We start from the raw sequence: 19,393 nt of genomic DNA, 5'->3' as shown, positions 1-19,393 counted from the left end.
TCTTTGAACCCATGTGAGACCAGAAATATTTAACCCTACTATATGTCATCTTCTTCAATATGACCCAGTGTTCTTGTTCATCAAGATAATTTTGACTCTCGACTCTGGTATGAAGTGTGTCAGCAAACTAATTGGCTTTCACCTCACTCTCTCAGCTTTGTGCATTTTGGCAAATATGTTAATTATCTCTTTGTCTAAGTCACTAATAAAATTGTTAAATAGTGCAGGATAAAACTCATATTGCTGGGGCACTCCCCATACTGATTTTGACATCATTCATGACTTACTCATTTGGTTCAGCCACTCAAATAGTTTTAGATCCATTTAATTATATTGTCATCTAACACCCCTATTTGTATCTTTTTCCATAAAGACCATAGATGATTTATCAATAGGTTCTGAATCTATTTGTTAATAGATTTAGGCAGTTTATGAGAGTGGAATGATGGAGATTAAATCATTCCATTTCACTACTTTAGTCTACTTTAGCTACATGAACGCAGTAGATGTATTTGCTCTAAAATCTGAGTAGTTTATTCTCAAAGTAGCTCATATGACAGATCTGACCTCTTGGGAGGTCACCAGACCAGGCTTTGGCTAAGTTGAGTCAGAATGACCAGCTTGTCGTGAGTGACGGGTTAACTGATTCCAGTTTTGTCTTTTTTGGAGGGATAGGTGTGGGAATTCCAGAAGCTTCAGGGTTTTTGAAGTTATATATTAGATGGGAGAAGGGAACCATCTGGTAACTCTATAAGGATCATCAAATCTCTCAGCACCATGCTCAGGAACCAGCATTTTGGCGTAGAACAAAGGGTGTTAGGGGAGCATTGCTATCATTCTATTTCTCATTATCTTGATTCACTGTAACTAAAAGGTAGAGATAATGAAGACGATGAATAATGTCTTCTGGGAGGTCCTAGCCAATGCATATAGTATCTAAAGTTTTGTTCTTGGAGCCAGGCACACCTGGTTTTGAATCCTGCCTCTGCCAGCTACTAGCTTTGGAGTGATAGCCTAGTGACAACCTCTTTTGGCCTTCATTTCTTAATCTGCAAAATGAGGACAATGATGTCTAAAGTGTTCACCTCCCAGGTTTGTTTTGAATATCAAACAAGTTAATCTGTACAAAATTCCTGGCAAACTTTAAGGTATCCCATAAACAATCATTTATAATTTTTATTTTAATGTCCGTATAAGGTTTGGGTTTGCTTATTTACCTCCTCCCACCCCAATATTAAACATGTCAGGATTCAAAGATGCAAGCACTGGAGAAGTCACGAGTATTTAGTATGAGATTGTTTAGAGATTGCAGCTTTGCAAAATGAATGAAAAGTTCAAAGCAATGTTCTTTTCTGTTTGGTTTCGTAAGCATGATTCCTAGCACCAGAAGCTACCTTGTAGAATATAAACTTAGTGCCCTGTGAAGGCATGACTAGTTTTAATTCAGTTTTCTGGCTAAATGCATCTCTAGAAGGTTCCTAATATAAGGGAGATGTGTGGTCAGTTTGATGTTTCTGTCTTTTTTTCCATGTTTATCCATTAGACAAGCAAGGCAGTCTGGAAGAGGACATAATGTGTTGAATTTAAATTGGGAAGAACTGGCACATTTTAGCTTTATCCTCAAGGGCAAGTGTCCCTTTCCATGAGCTTCTAAGACTTTATAAGATGCACAGTTGGCTGGAGAGAGCTCTGACATTAAATAAACTCCATGATTTCTTGGTATTATTTATTAAACACCTTCATCTTGAGCATTTTGAATCATTTCCCCCTGCTTGGAAATCTCATAGCTGGAATTCTGAGATCACAAAGAAATTGCAAACTTCATTGTTAACCAGAATGAGGTCTTGACTTGACTATTTCTCAAATGAACAGAACTGGCAGTGAAACGATATTTTCAATCAAGGAGACTTGCTCTGACCTTTGTTGCTTCAGAGTCATGGGATTTTCAATCCTCTCACATTTTCCATATTGACTCACTTGGACTTTTGGATGTGCTGAGTTCATGACATTGTCAGGATTCATGATGTCTTCATTCAAGATTTGTAATTTCTTGGTTAGTTTTTTTTCTTTTATCATGCCTTCCCTTTGAAGAGCTAGAGAAGCATCCGTAAAAACCTAAACTGTGCAAAGTTACTCTGATAGCTTGCCTTTAGCCAATCATTCTCAGTTAACCTTTCATGTTGAGAGCCAAGGGATCTGAGCTTTGAAGCCAAATATGGAAATAACCCTCTACTAGGAACTGAATGAAGACACCAAAGAGCTAATCTTAAGAAAACAGTAATAATTCATTAAAAAAAACCCCAACAACTTTTCAATACTCAAGTCTGTGACCTGGGAAATTTTCCTTTCCAAGAGAGTTCAGTGGACTCCATTATACATCTATTTTGCAGAACCCCAGACTACTAGATACTGCCATGTTAAATATCTCCTGTGGCTTCCTGTACTCATCAGGGGTATGGACCTCCCTCTGTTTTCTCATTATGCCAAATAATGAAATGTGGAAATCATTCTAATCCTTCTTTCTGCTTCTGCTGTACCTCTGCAAAAATGATAAACTCAATCCAATTAAAAGTCATTACCTCTACAAGGCTGAACTGCTATTGGTAACCTTTGTTTTAAAATTTACTCTTTTATCTGTTTTCATCATGAAGTTGAAGGCTCAGGCAGCTTCTACTTCAGGTTTTTTTTCTTCTCCCTGAAAAAAGAGGCACATGATTTCCAAACTGGGACCCTTAGAATAGGTACTGCCAACACCAGTGATTGGGCTGGTGCTCCGTGGTAGCAGCAGCAGTATCTTTTCCTAAAGTAGATGTCTGAGTCAGAGTCCCTAGAGGTCATTTATTCCAAAGCATTCGTTGTATGTGCAGGGAAACTAAGTTTCCTGGCAGCAGAATAACATCCTTAGTGTCACACAGGTGGGTGACAGAGCCCAGCCTGAATTTAAACCAGTGTCCTGGATATTATACTGTTTGGCTTCTAAGTAAATTGAGTCTCTCCAACTCTGCCACTTCTACTTCCTTCAGGGAAAGGTTTGTTTATTTGTTCATTCATTTATCTATACAACTTTTCTTTCTTTTTATTCCTTCCTTCTTCCCTCCTTCTCTCCTTTCCTCCATTCTCCCTTTCTTTCTTTTTTCTCTCTCTCCTTCCTTCCTTCCTTCCTTCCTTCCTTCCTTCCTTCCTTCCTTCCTTCCTTCCTTCCTTCCTTCCTTCCTTCCTTCCTTCCTTCCTTCCTTCCTTCCGATTTGTTTTCCATCTTTATGCATTCCTTCAAATTTTGGTTGCATTGGTTTCATTTTTGCAACCCCCTTTTAATTTGATGCAGTCAAAACGATCCATCTTGTGATTTATTATATTCTCTATCTCTTGTTTGGTCCTAAATTTCTCCCCACGCCATAGATCTGATGACTATTCCTTGTTTTCCTAAATGGTTTATGGTTTATGCCTTTATGTCTAAATCCTGTGCCCATTTCAACTCTATCTTGGTGTTGGTCTAGGCTTAGTTTCTGTCATACTATCTTCCAGTTTTCCCAGCAATTTTTGTCAAATAGTGAGTTCTTAGCCCAGAAGCTTGAATAGCTGATAGCTATAGTCACTTACTACTTTTGTACAATCTCTTTTGTACCTAATCTATTCCACTGCTCCACTTTTCGATTTCTCATCCACTACCAGACAATTTTAATGACTGTCTCTTTGTCTCTTTGTTTTAGATTTGGTAAACCGGGTCACCTTTCTTGGCATTTTTTTTTTATTAATTCTCTTTATTTACTTGACCTTTTGTCCCTCCAGATGAATTTTGTTACTATTTTTCCTAGCTTTGTAAAATAATGTTTTGGTAGTAAGGTCTATTAGTATTAATGAGTATAAAGAGTCAGTATTGCAAAAAAAAAATGTTCCTTAGCTTAGGAATCTATGTGGATTCTTCTCTGAGTCCCTGGCTTTGCCTTTGACTCAGTTCAGGTGATAATACACCCACAGGAAGCTTTTCCTTTCTTTTTTTAAATTCTCCCTGGTGTTTTCTGATTCCTCACATAATCACATATAGCCTTCTCCAGTGATATGTTGGATTTTTCCAGTAGCATGTAAACTCCTTGAGGGCAGGGACCATTTTTTATTTGAGCATTGTAACCCCAAGCACTTAGCATGGTGCCTTGTAAACCAGAGGAGATTAATTAAAGTTTATTGAATTAGCTGAAACTGAGCTAATTTCTGCTTTATCCAGATGTTCAGTATATTCCTAAGCAGTGGCTGCTATGTTTAGAGCAGAGAGAGAAAGAGAGAAATACAGAGAGAGAGAGAGAGAGACAGACAGACAGACAGACAGACAGACATAAAGTATAGAGGGGAGAAAGTTAGAAACAGAGAGACAGACAAGCAGAGACATAAAGGAGAGAGGGAGGGAGGGAGGGAAGGAGAGAGAGAGAGAGAGAGAGAGAGAGAGAGAGAGAGAGAGAGAGAGAGGACACTGTGTGAAAAGGGGTGTATTAGATATCAGAGAAGTACATGTTTAATAATTGCCTTAAAATCATTCAAGATATGCTTTAAAATTTAACTTACATTATTAACACTTTCTCTAGACTCTAAACAATCAATAAATGAGTTAATCCTTGAGTTGTCGTATTGCCAGTTTCCAAGGTGTAAATGCTCCAACCGAAAACTGAACAACCAGTCAAGCTGGGTCTCATTGAGAGAAAGAGGACTGTGTGTGGGAAACAATCGGGAGGGCAGTATCGCAGGACTGTGGAGCTTGGGCCTGGAGTCAGAAAGACTCATTTTCCTGAAGTCAAATCTGGTCTCAGATTCTTCCTAACTTTGTGACCCTGGGTAAGTCACTGAACCCAGTTTGTAAAATGAGTTTTAAAAGTAAGTGGCAAACACCTATAGTAGCTTTGCCAAGAAAACCCCTAACAGGGTCATCACTGAACAACACAGGAGGGCTTTGCAGGGGTAGACTTAGAAAGACAGGAAGGATTTTAAAAGTCAGAGGATTTTATATTTTATCCTAGAGGTAGCAGAGCGCCATTAAGATTTATGTAGAGAGAATGCCTACATTGAAAGTTTTCTGAAGTGACAACATCATAAATCTTATCTATTTTGACCAGAGTACTCCCAAGGTTAAAATATCAAAATTTTGTGAATTAAGGCCAAAGGGCATCAATGTTAGCAACAACATAGCCTGCAAAACCAGGTCTCTTTGTTCCATCCCTCTTTTTCCTCTCTCTCTCCAGTAGGACTCCAACCAAAGCTCTTTGAAAGGCAAATGTATATTTATCCCGTGGAGGAAACTTTATCAACCAATGCAAAAGTTTACTGGCACTGGCTGGTGATATAATGGGTAGTTTAAACCCTGCTAACTGCAAATAATTTTTCAACAGTGTTTATGATTACAGTAGAGTCTAGTAAAGCACAAGTACAGATAACATAAATATTTCGACAAAAGCTGATTGCACAGAAACCATAAATAAATTAGACCCAGTTTGTAAATAAATTCCCTTTTTCTCCTGCAAACATTTATAATTCTTTGTGGCTGCAAATGAAAGTAATTTATATGGAAAAAAGCACTGGATGCCTTTTTTTTTGAAAGTCAAGCCTCATTAAGAACCAATGTCTGGTGCCCATCAAGTCTCTTCGACTCTGTGACTCAATTAGACAAGAAAGATACTGAGCAGACGACTTAACGCTACTAGTTATCGTGCCTGTTGATAATGACGATTTCCAGAAACCATATACAGTACAATGGTCTATGAAGTGACCGTCTTATTGCATTCCCTTAACTACCAGGCTAATGTTACCACTTAGCAATGTTGAAATTATCCTCTCAAATCACAAGTGTGATGTGGTGTTTGTCTGTGTTTTTTATGTGACATCTGATCATATTCTTCTGCAAACAGATTTCATCCAAGTGTTTAAGGGTGGTTGTTGGGTTTTTTTTTAATTCCTTTATGGGTTTCAGTGGCCTTCCATCCTGCCTTCCTGTTTTAAATGACTGTAGCTGTGACATGATGTAATTCAGTAAACCATCCAGGTGCTGCTCTTATTTATTTATTTATTTTTTGTTATGTGCAGAAAGAGCTCTGGATTTGCAGTCCTGGGAACTGGGTTTGAATTCAGTACCTGCTACTTACTTAATTGGGTGATCCTGAACAAGTCATTGGGTCATCTCTAAAATGAGAGGACCAGATTAGATGACCCTGAATGTCTGTAAATTTATGATCCTTCAAGGGGAAAAAAAACTTTTTTAAAAATAATATTTTATTTTTTCCTAGTTTTATATGTAAAAACAATTTCATTAAATAAATTTGAGTTTCAAATTTTCTCCTGTTCTCTCCTCTTTGGGAGATAAACTTTTAAGGAGGTAGGGGACAAACCTTCTTGATTTGGAGTCAGAGGACTGGAGTTTGGATGCTGACTCTGCCAACTTGGTACTTGTACAATCTCTGGCCTCAGTTTCTTTTCTGTGAAACAAGGAGATTGAGTGCTGATGCCATCTGTTCCCATGCTGAATAGTTGGAAGTTTCATTTTCACTTGGGACATGGAGTTTCCAAGGGGGCAGAGTACATTCTTGAGATCAGCCAAGCCATGGACTCCTTCTCTGTGTCCAGTGGAAGTAAAGGCTCAACTATCATTCCTCTTATGGTTTTTGGAAGGAGAAGGAAGGCATATCAATTCTCATAAATCCTTCCTTGGAGGCACTGACACAATTTTTCTCTCTCTCTGGGCAGGCTCTCAAGCCCAAAGCCTGGTTTGTCTGCCTTCCCCAAGCTTGCTCATACCTCTTTGCAACCTTTTACTATGACTCCCTCTTCTGCCAGATATGAATAATAATTTTCTTTATGTAGGATTTGAGGCTTTTAGGGAGACTGGGTGCTGGGTAACAACAGGAAAAGTGGAGTCAGTTAGAAAGATGAATCCAAGTACACTTTGAAGGTATTCATACCATTTCTCCAAAATGAACAAGTTCTTGGGATCTAAGGTATTGAAGACATGGTTAGCATTCGGGGGGGGGCATCTGATGTTTTTTAGCTTTTGGGGGAGAATATAAAGGAATACTGGAATTTTAATTTTTCGTTTTGTTTTGCTGTTCCAAGTCAGTCATGTTCCATGAGTCTTTCTTATTTTCCTTCCAAGTCACTGTGAGCCCTCGGCTCCTGGATTTGGGGCTCTCCTTCTTTGGAAGCAAAAGGGACCAGTGCCAACAGCCACCAAGACCCACTTAGGTAATTACAATAAACAAGTTGAGAGTCTGGGGTTCTCAGGACCCTCTGATTGAAGGAGAGGCAGGGGGAATGTTTCCTCTATCAATAATAGCACATTAATGCTCACTCATGCCCCCATTGAAAAGAATTCAAGCAGTGCCCCTCTCTCCCCCCACCTCCTTCAAAGTAAGCAACCCAGGTCCCTCGTTAGACTTCTGAAGGACTACAGCCTTCTTCCTAAACCACCATCAACAACATAAACAAATCCCTAGGTAGTGAACCACACTTTCTGGCCACACACAAACCACAGTCCTCACCAGAGGGCAGTCTACTTAATGTGAGAATAACAGCCCAGTTTTATGGGTTCCTAATGGGAATAAATTCAAGTTGCATTGGGAAGGCAGAGAGGTTAGGTAGAAGGGACAGGAGACCCCCTCCACTATTTTTGGGGGCAGTTTTAATAGGTCAAAAAGCTAATTTGGGTGCTTTGCCTTGTAAGCTCTTGGTCACTTCAACAGAGATTCTTGAAATCATTCTCCTCCCCCATTTTTTAGGGATTATATGTCCGCAGACTGTTCTCATGCCTCCATCTTGGCTCACATTGAGACTTAGCTTTTTTCTGACCCCCTTCCCCAAACTTAATAGGTTCTTTTTCCTGGCCAAGGGTTAGCCCCTCCACTCTGTGTCCAGACTTTAAGTAATGGGTTCCGTCCTACATTCAATTCCTGCCTGTGATAGCTTTTTCTTAAATACCTGTTTAAACAGCCATTTAGATAAGGGTATCCCTCCCATTTGTATGTGACAGGAAATGCCTGCTTTCTTTTAGATAGGCTGGCAAATAATACTTGGAGATATGGCCTGAGTCCTGTAAAGTCTGAGCCCTGGCTACTTTAGCCCACTGGAGGGAGATGGAAGCATCCCTTCAGCTGCTGCCCACACTCCAGGGTTTATTGGGTTCTTTTTGAACTCATCTGAAGGGAAATTCATTAGAGGACGTTGAAGAAGATGCAAAGATTCTCTAAAGACTCTCAAGCCTATCCTGAAAAGTATTTCCATGACATTCAAATGGAAGATAAAATATATGATACTTTTTCTCTCAGCTAGGAACAGTGTATTGTTGTCGTTACCATTGTGGCAGCCTCTTTGTGATCCCATTTGGTGCTTTCTTGGCAAAGATACTGGAGTTGTTTGCCTTTTCCTTCTCCAACTCATTTTACAGTTGGGGAAACTGAGGCAAATAAGATTAAGTGACGTGCCTGGTGTCATACAGTTAGCAAGTGTCTGAGGTCAGATTTGAACTCAGGAAGATGAATCTTCTTGACTTCAGGCCCAGGGCTCTCTCCCTGCTAACAGGACTTGGCAATAATCATAGCTTCCCACCCAAAGGAGAAACAAAGCATTAAACAAACTAAGAGTTTTCCTTGAAAGAGGTCTTACTCAATCCTAACCCCTTTACATCCCTTTTTCTTGACCCCGTGGCTTCTTGTACATGTCTTTAGAAAGGGCTTCCTAGAAAGAGGCACAGAATTTCTCCACTTATGGTGACTGAAACATGCCGGTCTCCTTGTCTCTCTCTTTATTGGTTAAGACCTACTGATAGACTACAAGTGTCACAGTATCATAGACCTTTAGGGGTATTTTAATCCAACCTCTTTATTATCGAAAATTTCAAAGGAGAAAAAAAAAAGTTGGCACCCTAAGCAAGCGATCCATCAACAAACATTTCTGGTCTTTGTTAAGCATTTCGCTGGGATACCCAAAATGTAAAGACAAAATTGAAGTTGTTCCTGCTCTCAAGAACAACCCAGTTTACCATTATAGCTGTGCGCATGTGTGGAGGATCCGGGATTTCATGAATGCAGAGAAATTCTGGCTTGGTAACTAACTCCTCCTTTGAATGAAAATTCTGAACTCCTAATGACAAATGGAAGGTTGCTATGAGAAGAAATCACTTGCACAGAGTCATATAATGAGTAAACAGCTGATGGGATTTGAACCTCTGTCTTTCCGATTTCAAACCCAGCACTTTTTTTTCTATGCCATGTTTCTTCTTTCCATTAAATTAGTATTGTTTTTCTTCGACTGGTGATTCCACCCGTGTGTGGAACTTTCAGTATGGAAATTTCATCTTCTAATACAGATCAGAACCATTTCTGCTACTTAAAGTCTTAACCCTTGATGCGATAGGTTAACTGACTTGCCCATGGTCAACAGCAATTCTGTAATAAGAGGCAGCCCTAGAATCCAGGTCTTCTGATGATGTCTCTCCTCTAGCCACCCTGGCATGCTGCCTATCACATTAGAATTATGGTTAGTAATATGTTATTATTTTAATAATTTTCCACTGAGTAATAGATTTCCCCTTCTCTTTTCAGCCATTTTCCTGAATTACATTTTCTTTGACTAGTTTCCTCCCCCCCCCCCCCCGTATTTTACTAATGGTCTTGGAGCCAATCTTCTGTAATCCTTTGCTGATGAGGCCATGGCCTCTTCCCCTCTTCATCCACGGGGTACCATGTGGGCTCCACCCTTTCCGCAAAGCCCACATTTTGCATTTTGGCCAAGTTGCTGGGGAAGGCCCCCAGGACCCTTTGCTTTCTCACAAACAAGCCAAAAGGGAGCCACTTGGTAACTGCCCTAGAAAGGAAGAGTCCACTCATCCGGTGCTAAATCCTTGAAGGAAATCGCTGACACTCATCAACACGCATTGACTCACAGTCCTGTTATCATATGCCGGTGTTGTGCCAGGTGGTCCTGGGCAAGGCCCTTAGCTTTGGAAGCTGCTTCTGCTCCTTTGGGGCTGGGCAGGCATCCTCAGCCCTCAGCCACGTGTAATCCTTCCTGTCGGCTTGCAAGCCGCTCAGCCTTCCCTCTCCTTTAGTGGTAATTAACCTTTAGTACTGAGCTTCCTTTGAAGCCTCTCATGTTTTTATGACAAAACAGCAACAAGGAATAGAATGAGGGGAAATGTCTAAACTTCTGCGTTACCTCATCTGTTCTGTTTCCCGATTGGTCTCCTCCAGAGGACTCTGGTATTTCATGTAGTTATGAGCACAACAGGTCTGTTTGAAATCCCCAACAGTCACGTAGCCGAGACTGGAGACATTGGGCCTCTACCAACATGTTAATATGTGCATACTCATTAAGATATTTATACATGAGTGGTATGAATACATGAAGATGCATGTGTATTTATATATATTATATATATTATATGTAATACATACATACAAACAGTGAAGACATTCATGCAAATATGCAGAGACTCTACATGTCTCTTGGTCTGGACCTGAGTTTCACTCATCATGTTGAATTGTTGAGAAAACCCCTTCCACAATGCTTAAATGATAACTTACATTCTTAGAGAGTCACCTGGGACCCTGAGGAGCTAAGTGACTTATTCAGGGTCATACAGCCAGTATGGACCAGAAACTGGACTTGTACCCAGATAGCTATTCTGTAGGACATAGTACGTGTTAGTATAGAAAATATCAAGGTTTCTCTTGTGTGGGTTCAATGGGAAAGGTCTTGGACTTGAGGGCAACTAGGTGATAGAGTGTTAGGCCTGGAGGCAAAAAGGCTCATCTTTCTAAGTTCAAATCTGACCTAGGTCACTTTCTAGAGGGAGCAACCCTGGGCAAGTCATTTAACCCTGTTTGTCTCAATTTTCTCATCTGTAAAATGAGCTGAAGAAGGAAATGGCAAATCATTCCAATATCTTTGCAAGAAAGCCCCAAAAGGGCTCACTGAGTGTTGTACACAAAGGAAAAAACAGTTGAACAATACAATTGGTCTTGGCATAAGGAAAAACTTAGAAGCAAATCTCTTCTTTGGCACCTGATCATTAGCTCTGTTACCCTGGACAAATTATTCAATCTCCTAAGGCTTATGTGATCTTGCTATACATAAAAATATATGTACATATATTTATATGCAAACATATATAATATTTATACACATGTATTATCATATTCACATAGATACAAACTGATTTTACATATATGCATTGAATATTCTATATGCATATATTATATACATATATACAGGCATGCTTATTCATTTTATCTAATACATGTATTTGTTTACATACCCACACATTGTCATACACTCTCTTTGGCTTTGTTTCCTGACTTTTACCAGACCAACTTCAAAAGTGCAACTGATGAGCACACCCACATACAAATAGGCACAAACACACACACACACACTCGCATGAATAGTTTTCTTCTATGACTTATAGAAATCAGTCTCATTTATTTCAGTTATGATATGAGAAACAGAAAATTTTAAAATATCAGATGTAGGTAGGTCTAGAATCATTGATTTAGAGCTCTATAGAAAATGAGAAATCATTTAGTCATACTCTGCCATTTTACAAATGAGGAAATTGAGACCCAAAGAGCTTAACACGCTGTTAAAAGGAACATAAGTTGTAAGTAACCTGGTCATCTGGTTCCAGATTGCTAGCTTTGTACTATACCATAGCTACTTCAGAATTAATATAGAAAATTTTATATGAGCTTGAATGAGGAATAGCTAAGATGGAAATAATTGTTTTGATCTATAATTATGATAGATAGTTGAAGAATATGGGATGTCTTTTGTGTGGGACACTCTTTTTTGGGGGGGGTCACATTCCTTTGATATGTGCAGATGGGCCCTTGTCTGTAACTCAGCAGAGAAATCCTAGGGAGTTCCTTGGGGCCCAGAAGGGATCAAGTGACTTATCCAGGATCATACAGCTAGTAAATGTCAGAACCGGAATTTGAACCCAACTCCCCAACACCAAACCCAGTTGTCTACCTGCCAACATACACTGTTTCTAATGATAATAAATAATAATTAAGAGATAACATACTAAATAATAGAACTATTTGGAAACTCTCATACTTAAGTTTCACTGGATGAATTAAAGTACAAATAGAAATACTAATTCACATTTATATGGAGATTTAAGATTTCCAAAGCATTTTCCTTGAAACAACTCTGTGAGTTTGGTTGTACACATATCATGTAATAGATGAAAAGAAAACCAAAGGACAAAGAAGTCAAGGACTTGTGACATACCCCATAACTGTCAGAATCAAGATTCGAACACAGGTGTCCTGACTCTATTATTCTCTCTAGGACACAAGGGCAAGTTCAGAATAGAGTAGCCAACCCTGTGTTAGAGAGAAAGAAGCACCTTAGACCAGTCTTGCATTTAGGAAACAGAAATGGACCTGTTTTTAACTTGGCCCCTCTATTTGCAGTGATAATAAAATAAAATGAAGCTTCATACACAATCACCTTAGCAGTGTGGACATGAAAAGTTTAGGCTGAAAAAGTAGAAAAGTAATTGCTTACAAGGCATATGCTTATATTTCAGTAATTTAAGTAAATGATTCTTATTCTTGTAAGGAAAATCAACCATCCAATAAATATTTATTAAGTTCTGAGCCCTGTGGCTACAAAAAAGGAAAATAAAAACAGTCCTGGCTCTCTATGAGTTGATTCTACGGGGTGGGGGGAACATCCAATAGTGTTCCCCTTCACAAACCCTAGTGCCAACTTGTTTGGTAGAAGGAACAATGAACTTGAGATCAGGAGCCCTGGGTTTGAGGCACTCATCCTTCTTAGTCATATGATTGTGAATAAGTCACTTAGCCTCTAGTAAAATGTAAGCTCTTTGAGGGAGGGGCATTCGTATTTGATATTTATATCTTCCCCATTTAGTATAGTGTTTAGTAGATAGTGATTAATAAGTGCCCTAATATCTGTTCTAAGTATGTAACTAGGCTGTTTGGAGAACTCTGGCATATGGGACATGGACACATTCTGAAATAATCACTGACTGATCAAATATAATGATGTTTCAGAATGTGTAATGATAAATATGCATTGCTAAACAAATGCAACTTTAGTTTTGGTTAATAATTTTCTTGCTTGTTTGACATAATGGAAAAAAACCTCTGTCCTTGACATTGGAGGGCCTAGGCTTGGGCAAGAAAAATTTTCTCATTGATAAAATTGGACTTGATGAATTTCTAGCTGGAAGGTCCCCTCAGCTCAAAATCTATGATTCTATGGTCTGATCACCTTTCTTATCTGGGTATTTTCAAAAAGCAGCCCTCCTCAGTGGGAACCAGAGTTAGGAGTCTCAGTGTCCTAGATCCATTGTTTATTGTTTTGATATATTATAATCATATTCTTAAGGAAGAAAAATAAAGTATGAGATTAGCAAAATTATATAATAAGATAGCATTTTTTTAAAAAAAATTAAAGGTAATAGTCTTTGGTCTTTGTTCAAACTCCACAATAGAATAGTCTCCTTGCCAAGTCTCCAGAGGCTCACTGGGGGATTAAAACATATATCTACAAAGTTCATCTCATGGACTACTTTTCTAGTCCAGTCTTCCTGCCACCTTGAAATCTTTACTTGGGTGAATGCCAGGAAGAAGGCATGACATACATGATAGGAGATGGTCTTTCTAGAGAAGTTGAAGGTGATACTTTATCTTTGAGCTGCTGCTCCTCACCCACAACACTCCACCTTCCGACCTAGGGTTTTCACTGCCTGGTTGGTGCCTATGCCTTCCCTTTCATTTCCTTCTGACTTCCCTTAAGTCTCTAGTAAAATTCCATCTTCTATGAAACAACTTTCCCAAGCCTCTATAAACTTAATCCCTTTGGCATTATCCCCAATTTAGCTTCTCTATATTTTTATGTGTAGATTCAGTTATTTACCTATTATTGCTCCCATTAGACTACAAGCTTCTTGAAGGCAGCGGTTGTGTTTTGCCTTTCTTTGTCTCTTCAGTGCTTGATCCAAAGCAGATGCTGACTTAACACTAGTTGACTTTTTGATAGGACACTTATTATCTGCAGCTCGTCTGTTTTGATTCACTCAATCCATCCAAGAGTACAGTTAGAGAAAACTGTAAGCGAGCAAGAGTTAATGGTAGGAACAATCAACATCTCATGCTTCCATACTTGGAAAGATCTCAGTGAAGTGGGTAGTTGCTCCAATGACACATCATGACTCTTCTCTGATTCCTACAAAGGATCAGCTTGTTCCTTTATGACCTCACTCACCTGGTCACCGTTCCTTCATGTGTGTTGCTTTCCTTATTAGCATGTAAGTTGTCTCAAGATGGGATCTATCGTTACATCTATATTTGTATCTTTACACTTAATATAGTGTTCAACACAGTATTTGTTTCATCCCTCCATTGTCTATCCATCCATCTCTGTTCATCCATCCCTCCATCCATCCGTGCACGTATGCATGTTTCCATCTATCCCTCTACCCATATATCCATCCAAGTCTTTCCTGTGCTTTTCTTATCTGGTAATGTGTCTTGAGCACATGCTACACTATGTGACACTTAGTTGAAGCAAATGGGGTTTTTTAGTCAAGGAAAGAGGGTGGAGGGGAGAAAGTACAATATCTGTCATTAGTTCTCTGTGTTCTCATGAAATAAAGATTAGATATATTCCCTTTGGACTGATCAAAGAATAAAGAGTAGTTGCAAAAAGGAAAATTAAGACGAGGTGAGGAAAAATTCCTAACCCTTATAGTCCTCCCTAAGGAAGATGATTTGCTCTAGGACAGATGAGTGCCTACCAATTGGAGGACTGGATGACCACTTTCTGGGATACTCTAATGGGGATTTCTTGGTTGGATTAAGTGTTGGACTAAGCCTCTGAGGTTTCTCACAACATAATCTGATTTTTAGACTGTGGTATCTCCTATTAATTCAACCAATAAATCAACAAACATGAAGAAGCCCTACTATGTGTCTGCCTTTGATATATGCTGTATATGTGATCCTGGACGAGTTATTTAAACTTCTTCTTTCTCTAAGAACAGAAGTGTCCGTCAAGCACACCCTGACCCAGAATAGCTTAAATCAGTTTAAAAGTGAATTGGGAAATATCAAATAAAAAAAAGCTAAAATAAAATAAAACATAGGTAACATTACATTTTAAAACTAAGTCAATATGCGGCCCACAGGGATCCTCATGTATGGCTTAGTGATCCCCATTTCTATTTGAGTTTGACGCCACTGCCTTAGGCGACTCTTTATAAGTTACAGAGAAGTCACTGGCCTGCATTGATAGAAGGAATCTCCTTATATGGGGATTCTTTATTTGCATGAAATCTCAGGTCCACACCCTAACCTTATCTGAATGTACTGGGAACTGTGGGAGATAGTGGTGATGGAAATATAAAGAAAAAAAGAAAAAAGAAAGTATGAAAGAAAGGAAGGAAAGAAGGAAGGAAAGAAAGGAAGGAAGGAAGAAGGAAAGGGAGAAGGGATTCATATGTGTAAGATGAGGGAAACAAATACTTATGTAAATGTATACAAATTAAATATAAATTACTCACAAAGAGGGTCCACTTGAATTGATGGGCTCTCTAGACCCTTCCACATTGAGTGCCTATAGAAATTGATCATATTTAAAGGAAATGAAATCATGGAGGGAGCTTATTGTTCAGTCAAATTATTTGAGAGGGTTTTTTGGGGGGTATTCAATTGGGGGGGGGGTATTGTTCAAATAATACTAGTTGAAATGATAGTTTGCTTTGGATTATACAAATATTCAAAGCATATTGATACCAGGGAATTTGGTGATAAAATTTTTAAGATGCTCAATTAGACTAGAAATATGGTTGTAATTTCTAGTTTGTAAATTTCTTTCCTTTTTATGTCATCTAAACTATTTAAAAATATTTAATTCAAATGATACTAGAGGAAAATTAAATTGGCCAAAAAGAGGCTGTATTTGTCTACATTTTCCCTTGTGCACAGATAGGCACAAATGGACCCACTGGATTCCCGTAACATTCCCTAAGTTTGTTCAGGTTTTCCCCAGAATTCTTAGCTTTTGTCATCAGAATTGCATTTGGACTTTGAATGTAAACCCCTCTGTGCAGCAGGCTGGGCCCAGATGTGTATTTTGTCACTGCAGGAATTAAAATCTAAATGCACTTGTTTAAATTATGCATTGGGAAGAGTTTTCTGGTAGCGTAAAGGTCATGGGGTCAGCCATGCCAGTGGGAGGGCACAGATGGGTTTGCCTCGATCCTTTTTAAGGGCTGGAGATCACTTTGATGGAAGTGACAGTATGACTGATTTAACCCTTTGAGGAGGGAGGGGAAATGTAGCTGGACCATAATGGATCATTACCAGAGGCACCCAGGCCTATTCTTTCCTGGTTGCTTTTCCTATCATTTAAATGGACAAATCTGCAGTGTGATTCATATCTCCACTTCTAATAATCCAAAGTGGAAAACCTCAGCAATGGAAATTCTTTGTTGATTTTATAAAAATCACTTGCTAGTAAGCTAGATATGCAAAATACTAGGGTGGCTTTTAGGGTGGGGGAGGGAATTTTCTTTTTTTCGCGTCAGTGAAAAAACTAACTAGTCAGTGTTCAAACCTATTGACCCTGAGGGTGAAGTGCAAAACTCCTATGGATGATGGATTGGTTTGCCTTGGTCAAAGACATCTGAACATTTAAATATTTTATTTTGATAGCATATTCCTTGGGGGCTCTGATCAAAGGAAATGGTGTTTCTGTTGAATTTTGGCTAATTTTGTAGTGTGAGAAATTGCCCAGATTGATTTAGGCTCCAAGAAAGGCAACCGTGCTGTGTAATGGTTAGAACAATGGCTTTGAAAGTACAGACCCTTGAGTCAACTTATTACTGGGGTGACCTTGGTTAAGTTTGGAGTGGAACTCAGTTTGCTTATTTGTAAAATGAGTCAGCTGAATTGCCTGACCTTGAAGATTACTCAATCTAAGTTTCAGGTTTATTCAGTATCTTTAGACAAATTATGGAAAACTATTTCCTTAGATTTCCAACCATCAAGGAATTGGACTCAGGTTCATCTAACAAATAGTTATGGCGTTCATGAAATATTCTGAGCATGGCAGAAAAGCTGATAAAAACCTTATGAGAGGGGGCAGCTAGGTGGCACAGTGGATAGAGCACCAGCCCTGGAGTCAGGAGGACCTGAGTTCAAATCCAGCCTCAGACACTTACTAATTACCTAGCTGTGTGGCCTTGAGCAAGCCACTTAACCCTATTGCCTTGCATAAGCCTAAAAAAGAAAACTTTATGAGGAGCCTTATGTTCAGATAAAGGACAAGACAAATCCTCATTAAATCATTCAATTCTTATTAAATCTTTCAAATATTGACTGACATTGTGGGCAAGAGTGTGACAGAAGTGATGAGGTCATAACTGAACAATGAAGGAGGAGCAGGATTGTGGAGTGGAAAGGGACTGCAGGAGCTGTGGTTTTCTCAAAGCCAGCACCTGTAGTACAAGTCTGGGGCAGGATTGGACTCCAAATATAGTTTTGGTTTGTTTTTTAAGTTAGAGCAGGGAAAAAAAGGAACATTCTAGAAGAATAGTCCGAGGGCCTCCTGTAATGATCTATAAAAGGTCCAGTTGCATTTTTCTCTCCCTTCTCAAAGGGTTAAATCAATCCTACCATTTCTTCCAAAGCTTTGAAACTGGAGTGAACGTAGTGTGATTGTGGAATTGGACTGGAACTCTGTTGTCTTACACTGAGGCATAGGCAGGGAAGTGACTTTTCCAAGGTCATTCAACTAACAAGGAGCAGACTTCCTAATTGATTTCAGATCTTCTAATTCCAAGTAGGATACTTTTTTCCTCCACTACTGTTAATTTGGGGAGAATGGAGACTTCATGTAAAGAAATAGTGAGAGAGGATGGTTTAATTTGGTGGAAAGTTGATGTCGATGAGGTGTTTGGAAAAATTTTGTGCATGGCAAGCAACAGAATGAAATTAGTATTAGGAAGCAAAATCTCTCAACTTTCTTTGGGATGTATAGATAAACTAGAGGTGAGAAGGCCAATTAGGAAGTTTCTATGGTTTTCTAGTGAGGTAGTGTGGTGCAATAAATCAAGAGCTGACAGAAAACAGAAGAATCTACTTTTATCTCTTGCCTCTGGACATATGCAGACTGTGTGGCCCTGGTCAAGTACCTTACCTTGTTTGTGTTCTAGGCAGCGCTTTAGGTTGATAAATTACATAGAAGATGTCAAATTACTTTGGTAGAAGGAGTTTATTCACCTGTAAATTCCCTTTACCAAAGAAATCATAGGTCCAGTCCCTATTGCTATAGTAGCCTAGATATGATGCAGTAAGGGCAAGAACAAGAGTGAGGGTAATTGGAGTGGAAAGGGTAGTGCATACATGTGATACATTTTGCAGTAGAATTTTTTTTTATCAATTTGAATTAGACTGGGTGAAGAGAAAAGCATTAAAAATGACCTTGGTTGTCTGGAACAATAGCAGTACCATTGGTGGAAACAGAAAATTTGAGAGAGGATGCCAATTTGGGGGTAAAAAGTTATGAGGAATTTTTAGACATAGATCACATTTGAGACCTCCAAGTGGACAAGCATTCAGTTAATTTAGGAAATTAATGGGATCCATTTCAATTTTTAGTTCCCTGATTGTTGGATTGATTGATATTTTTCTATGAAGCAGTTTTTTTCATTTATTTTCATCACGGTTCACAGTACTTTAAGAAATAGAATGCCCATTATACTGATGGGAATAATAAAGCTAAAGAATGCCATTTGGCTAAGAATTCATAGCTTTATTAAGACTCATAACTATTAAGGCTGGTTGGTACTTGGGACAAGAAGAATGAATGGATTCTCAAAGTCAACTTGGGAAGACAAATTTTACTTGAATGTGGGATGGAAGAGAGAATTTTGGGAGAGAATTGGAAATTGGGATGCTAGATCCCATGGGGTGGGATTCTAAGACACCACTTCATGATAGGGAGGAAACCCCAGAAAATGGCCAAGTGAGAACTAGAGAGGCCATTGTCCTTAAGGGGATGGAGCAGGTCAGAGCTGGGCTAGGGAGGAACAATTTGTTATATATAGGACAGGAGCATGAAATGATATTTGTTAACTTTTTATTTTAACTTATTCTTGCAAAAGATGTGTTACCTACGTTCAGCAGGAAGAAACTTAAAAATGATATTTCACATGTTGAGCTCACTCCATTCAATCTATGGTTATACTTTCAGCTCCCAATTATTATGCACCCTAATTGGGTGATTCAAAACAATGGCTACCTCAACAACTTATTAGTTTAAAAATACTGCTTTCTTTGCATGACATATTTTCCTCATTAATTATGCTTTAGTTAGGCTAATA

The 19,393-nt window shown here is 38.8% G+C and overlaps 1 protein-coding gene across 6 annotated transcripts in view; it reads left to right on the top strand.

The window, feature by feature from the left end:
- Nucleotides 1–19,393, top strand: part of MECOM (MDS1 and EVI1 complex locus) — a 679,763-nt gene that overhangs the window by 313,094 nt on the left and 347,276 nt on the right. Inside the window, exon 1 of one of the 6 annotated variants that reach the window (XM_074190866.1) lies at nucleotides 6,226–7,218. The exons of the other annotated variants lie outside the window; for them this stretch is intronic. The gene's annotated coding sequence lies outside the window, so the exon portion shown is untranslated. Of the gene's footprint in view, nucleotides 1–6,225; nucleotides 7,219–19,393 lie in introns of those variants that run through there. 6 annotated transcript variants of the gene reach the window in all.

The sequence above is a fragment of the Macrotis lagotis genome, chromosome 6 (assembly GCF_037893015.1).
Source record: "Macrotis lagotis isolate mMagLag1 chromosome 6, bilby.v1.9.chrom.fasta, whole genome shotgun sequence".
NCBI lineage: Eukaryota > Metazoa > Chordata > Mammalia > Peramelemorphia > Peramelidae > Macrotis > Macrotis lagotis.
The sequence above is the reverse complement of the archived record's forward strand: the minus strand, read 5'-3'. Positions and strand labels throughout refer to the sequence as shown.